This window comes from Oratosquilla oratoria, chromosome 17 (assembly GCF_046742065.1).
Source record: "Oratosquilla oratoria isolate Oo_2021 chromosome 17, ASM4674206v1, whole genome shotgun sequence".
NCBI classification, from domain to species: domain Eukaryota; kingdom Metazoa; phylum Arthropoda; class Malacostraca; order Stomatopoda; family Squillidae; genus Oratosquilla; species Oratosquilla oratoria.
The window spans coordinates 582,823-589,707 of NC_134793.1; the positions used below are offsets into that span (position 1 = coordinate 582,823).

At 38.7% G+C, this 6,885-nt stretch overlaps 1 pseudogene; it reads right to left on the bottom strand.

Annotated features, from left to right (window-relative positions):
• Positions 1-5,070, bottom strand: part of LOC143034337 (chitooligosaccharidolytic beta-N-acetylglucosaminidase pseudogene) — a 7,753-nt pseudogene extending 2,683 nt beyond the window's left edge.
• Between the last annotated feature and the right edge of the window lie 1,815 nt (positions 5,071-6,885).

Here is a 6,885-nt window from a genome sequence, read left to right on the forward strand (position 1 = left end):
AAGACCTGTATCAAGTCACCTCTGAGTCTACGCTTTTTTAGGGAAAACAGATTCATGTGCTTAAGTCGATTTTCGTATGATTTATTTTTGATATTTGGAATCAGTTTTGTGGCTCGCCGTTGTACTTTTTCCAGTCTGTCAATGTCTTTAATGAGATTCGGTGACCATACGGAAACAGCATATTCCAAATGTGGACGAACTAACTATTTATATAGCTTGTTAATGAGTGATGGACTTTTGAAATCAAAAGATCGCGCAATCAATCCCAGAATCTTATTTGCTTTCTCAGAGGCTGAAATACACTGCTTGGATGATTTGAGGTCGTTACTGATAATTACGCCGAGATCTTTTTCACTATCCACTTTTGTTAACGAATTTCCAAATAACTTGTAATCGTACTTGCTGTTATTTTTACCTATGTGCATTACCTTGCATTTACTTGTGTTAAATTTCATTAGCCACTTTTCAGACCATTGCTGTAATTTATCTAAATCTTCTTGAATATCTAATTGGTTTGAGTGATCATTTGCCACTCCGCACAGTTTTGTAGTTAAACAAACGAAAGAGAAAGGCAACTGGAGACAAGTACGAGTATGGTTATGTACTTGATAAAGCTCGAACAAGCCAAACGGTTCACCAGTAACAGCTTTGTCCTCAGAGGGTGATTTTTCTGACACAGCTATGTATACAATAATTTTTGCCTACCTTTAGAACGAACTGTTCCCTTATAGTCTCCAAACCTTATTAAAGACATTGGCAGATCGGCAAAAGTAGAGCGGCGAGGCACAGAATTGATACTGAATATAAAAAACAAATCATACGAGAATCGCATTAGTTGTTACACCATTGGCCCACCAGCCTCCCCCTCTGTGGGATTTCGCAAAATATAAATAACTATTCTTTACCATATAACTCCTAAACTACTCATCATAAAGGCATAACTATGGTAAAATAGAAAGTGCATAATTTCAGTTAGCGTTCGATGAGGCTTCCATGACCACGTAGACTTGCTGGAAACCACCAGTGATTTCCGAAGACGAATGAATTTCGGTAATCTAGTACAATTCCCTGACCGATTCAGGGAGAGTCACACGTCTTCATTTTCATCAGTTCCTTCTATTCTATCTATATACCAATAGGATTATTCCTCCCTGTGAGAGAGGTGGCCAAGGCATGGACCCACCCACACCTATTCCACTCCTATTCATCACCTTTTTCCTTTTTTAGCTCCTCGTGGATGAAGGGGCATCCCTGTCTCCTGCCCACTGCCCGGGTCAGAAGCAATGCAGTAATACATAGCACATCCACAGCAGGGCCAGCCGTTTCACTTACACGGCGACCTTCCCTCCCCCGTAACCTCATACGAAAATAGAGAAGACAAGGAGAAATCCCTTTGGGCCGCGCCAATTTATATTTCATTCACAACTATTCTCCACTCACACCTATCTCTTGCCTTCTTTCCTCCCTGCTCAACAGACACTCCCCTCTTGCTCAGAGCCCTCTTCACCCCTTCCATCCATCTCATTCTTGGTCTCCCCCTAAAGTTCACTCTACCAACCTATGCCTTCCACACTCTTTTTGTCAACCTTTCGTCACTTATTCTTTCCGTGTGCACAAACCATCCCAGTATTCTTTCATCAACCCTATCTGCCAGCTTCCTTTCCACCCCTGCTCTCCGCCTCACCTCCTCATTTCTCAATTTATCCATCCTCGTAACAATTTCCTTATTATCATTAATGATAATAATAACACACAGTTGTTTGAGACCCTTGAGTTTGCGTGGATGAAATTCAGAGACACCTGGCGAAGTTTGGTATCATTTGTGATCAAATATTTGAGGCGAATAAAAGATATAGCTCTGTTTAACCAATGATTCACCCGCACTTTGGGCCAGGTTTTTCCCTATCTCGCTTGTAAGACACCCGCATTTTAAAGGTTAGACATTTGAGCCGTTTTTTTTTTTTTGTTTTTTTTTTTTAAGAGAGAGAGAGAGACCGATAGGTGGGCTTGGGTTAGGGCTTCAAGATTTTAAGAAGAATTTGTAAATCAAATTTTGAAATGTTTTTACACTTGATACTAAATGGTCGAGAATAATGACCTTGAGCTATTAGGACACATATTTAACAAAGAAGTAGATAAAAAAAAACACCAATTGCGTAGTTAATGAATAGAATAAGATCCCCGTACAGATAAATTAATGTTGTCCTGTTCATAGTTAAAAAGAAAACACTGAGATAAACAGCTAAGTAAAATACTTTTATTTTCTGTTTGGGCGTTTCCTTCTTTTCCTGTTTTCTTTTATTTTTCTGCATCCTGCACCCGTGTGCGTATGCTCAAACTGGTTACATTTATATAGACCCATGTGGTCACCACACCCAGCCTTCCTCAGGGTTGACGAGGACATTCCATGTGATGTCAACACAGATAAACCTCACCGATGTTGGCAGTTGCAGTCCATTTTGTTAAGCATATGGTAAAATGAAGACAGACCAAGCCCTCAGAGGTTATCGTCAGAAAGCTGTGTTAGTCAGACAACTAGAAGAAGAAGAAGAAGGTGAGGAGCGTACGTGAGGGAGTGCGTGCCTGCGGCCGAAACCGTCACCTTTGCCCTGTTATGCGCTTTAGGGACTGTTGTGTCAAGTAACAGTCATTGCTAAGAATCGGAGAGACATGCGGGATGCAAACCCACAACTAAGTGAATGCGAGACCAGCACGCTTGCGATTACGCCACCAACGCACTGTCAACATTTACATGCATATAATGTAAACCTCGAACGCTTTCGTGGGGGCTCTGGCTTGTAATACTGACCTTATCTTTCAGTCTCTGTATAAAAAAAGCACAAATCATCAGAAAATGTACTGTAACCCTTCCATGTTACGAACAAAAAGGCCTTCTGTCAGTGTAAGAGGCCGGTAGTTGTACGAATGGAAATGAGCCTGCCTGCTCGCCTGTTGTTTTGAAAACATTGAGGTGACGCTATGTCTATGTAAACACACCGACGGTGGTGACTGTTTTATAATCGATGTTGTAATCAAAACTCTGTAAGCGCAGGTTAGCTTCGTTTGACTAATGCTGAGGTAAACAATTTTGCTAGTGGCATTGGAATGGCTTTCCGGATTGGTGCAAGGTGGAGAAGGAGGAAAAAACTATTGGTGCATGAATTCAAAGTCACGCCCATAAGGAGTGACATTTATTTGAAAAGTCACCGGAGATTGGATTAGAAAAATTAGTGACGTCAGACGAAGGTAGCTTAGCGTAGGATACGGGATCTCGTCCGAGAGGATCAGGAGACGATCTAGGGAGACGATCTAGGGAGAGACGATGTAGAGACGAGAGAAAGAGATCCCGAGTGTAACCAGTAGGTGAAATTACAGTGAAAGAAGAAAGAAAATTCACCACCCTTTTATTAACCCAAAGGACGAGAGGAATAGGCACGGGGTCTAGAAAATAGTGAGACTACTGCTTAAGAGGAACTTGAATATTTAGGGAAACTCACTTAACGAAGGCAAGGAGCCTTGAGACGAGTGATATTACAAGTCAAATTTAAGTGGAATGATCGAGAACTAACAGTGGTGACAAGGAGTGGTGAAAGTCAGCATGCAGTTATCATTGTAACTCAATGTAATATGTGTATATATGTATGCATGGATGTGTGTATGTATACATGTGGGTGCATTTGTATGTATGTTTGTACGTATGTATGTATATATGCATTCATGTATGTATGTATGTTTGTGTGGAAGGGTGGTGAGGTAACCGCCAGGAACCGTTTCGTCCTGAAAGGACTTCCTCACGCTTTGAGGAAGTCCTTTCAGGACGAAACGTTAGTAATAAAACTCCAACGGTTCCTGGTATTTACCTCACCACCCTTCCACTCATTCTGTCTTACGTACTTCAACATGTATGTACGTATGTATGTATATATGCATTCATGTATGTATGTATGTATGTATGTATGTATGTATGTATGTATGTATGTATGTATGTATGTATGTATGTATGTATGTATGTATGTATGTATGCAGTATATATGTATGTATGTATGTATGTATGTATGTATGTATGTATGTATGTATGTATGTATGTATGTATGTATGTATGCATGTATGTATGTATGTATGTATGTATGTATGTATGTATGCATGTATGCATGTATGTATGTAATGTATGTATGTATGTATGTATGTATGTATGTATGTATGTATGTATGTATGTATGTATGTATGTATGTATGTATGTATGTATGTATGTATGTACAGTATGTATGCATGCATGTATGAATGTATGTATGTATGTATGTATGTATGTATGTATGTATGTATGTATGCATGTATGTATGTATGTATGTATGTATGTATGTATGTATGTATGTATGTATGTATGTATGCATGTATGCATGTATGTATGTATGTATGTATGTATGTATGTATGTATGTATGTATGCATGTATGCATGTATGCATGTATGCATGTATGCATGTATGCATGTATGCATGTATGCATGCATGTATGTATGTATGTATGTATGTATGTATATATGCATGTATATATGGGATGCTCGCTGGCTGAGCGTGTTAGGGCGTCACTACCTGCAGCGGAGGTCTAGTTGACGGCGGTTCGAACCCTGCCACCGGCGATTTTGCATGGTTCATTAAATTCCACGCCGAGTTTCGTGACGTTATACCTAATCATGTATGTATGTGTGTGTGTGTGTGTGTGTGTGTGTGTGTGTGTGTGTGTGTGTGTGTGTGTGTGTGTGTGTGTGTGTGTGTGTGTGTGTGTGTGTGTGTGTGTGTGTGTGTGTGTGTGTGTGTGTGTGTGTGTGTGTGTGTGTGTGTGTGTGTGTGTGTGTGTGTGTGTGTGTGTGTGTGTGTGTGTGTGATTGTATGCAGTTTTGTGCAGAAGGAAAGGGCTTTCGTACCTCCCATTAGATACCTTTGTTACTTCACATGGACAGAAGCGCTGGTTATTGGTCATAAAAGGCAAATTGCCTAAGGATACCTACCAGTCGAAGGCTTCTGCAGGAGCAAGAACCGCGAAGATCGCTAAAAACAACCTTGCCTTGTCCACACCCGTGACTTCGGCAAATCTCTGTTGGGCGAAAGATGAACTAACAAACTCAAAGTTGATAAAACACCAGGGCCGGACGGTTGGCATCCAAGAATCTTAAAGGAAATGAAAAATGAGATTGTTGTTCCATTAGAAATTATTTTCAAGAAATCCATCATATCCGGAGATGTCCCAAGAGAATGGAAGCTAGCTAACGTTACTCCCATATTCAAAAAAGGTGAAAAAAGAAATCAAATAACTATAGGCCTATAAGTTTGACTTCAATCGTAGGAAAAATAATGGAAACTATCATCAGAGATGCTATCGAACATCATTTAGAAAGTAACCGTTTGATAAATGATAGCCAGCATGGTTTCAGACGGAAACGTTCTTGCGTGACTAACTTATTCGAATTCTACAACACAGTTATCTCGAATTATGACAAAAGAAATAATATAGATTTAATATATCTAGACTTTGCAAAAGCTTTTGATACCGTCCCACACGAAAGACTACTTACTAAATTAGCTTTGCATGGAATAAGTGGTAGCCTATTAGGTTGGACTAGTAATTGGTTGAATGGTCGAAAACAGAGAGTTGTTTTAAATGGAAAAACTTCTGGATGGAAAAGTGTTGCAAGTGGAGTTCCTCAGGGTTCCGTTCTTGGGACACTTCTATTCATAGTATGTATAAATGATATAGACCATGGACTAAAATCTACTGTTTCCAAATTTGCTGATGATACAAAACTGTGCGGAGTGGCAAATGATCACTCAAACCAATTAGATATTCAAGAAGATTTAGATAAATTACAGCAATGGTCTGAAAAGTGGCTAATGAAATTTAACACAAGTAAATGCAAGGTAATGCACATAGGTAAAAATAACAGTACGTACGATTACAAGTTATTTGGTAATTCGTTAACAAAAGTGGATAGTGAAAAAGATCTCGACGTAATTATCAGTAACGACCTCAAATCATCCAAGCAGTGTATTTCAGCCTCTGAGAAAGCAAATAAGATTCTGGGACTGATTGCGCGATCTTTTGATTTCAAAAGTCCATCACTCATTAACAAGCTATATAAATCGTTAGTTCGTCCACATTTGGAATATGCTGTTTCTGTATGGTCACCGAATCTCATTAAAGACATTGACAGACTGGAAAAAGTACAACGGCGAGCCACAAAACTGATTCCAAATATCAAAAATAAATCATACGAAACTAAAACACATGGATCTGTTTTCCCTAAATAAGCGTAGACTCAGAGGTGACTTGATACAGGTCTTTAAGATTTTAAAGAGAATTGACAACATCAAGAGTGACCAAATTTTCACATTGAATGAGAATCAGACAAGAAACAATGGTCTCAAACTGTCCGGAAATAGATTCAATTTGGAAGTGGGTAGAAACAACTTTGCCAACCATGTAGTAAATGAATGGAATAAACTTCCTGCACAGGTAGTGCAATGTAGTTCAGTTCGAAGCTTTAAGAATCATTTAGATAAATACCTAAGTAAGATGCTGTAATGATTATAATTTATCTTATATTATTTGTTTTTGTTTTGTTATCATTTGTCTGTCTGATTTTCATTTATTATTAGTTATGTCACTTTATTATTATTTACTATTTACCTGTTTGTTTATTATTTAACTATACCTATGCATTTATTTATGTATTTTATTTGTTATTTACATTATTATAGTTTTTATTTATTATTTTACTATTAATATGATTTTTTTTCGCATCCGACCTGATATGGATCAAAAGGTCTCCTGTCGGCATGCTCCGCCTTTGTAATCCTTTGAACTTAAGTCAGTCTGGGGCATCTCGGGTTA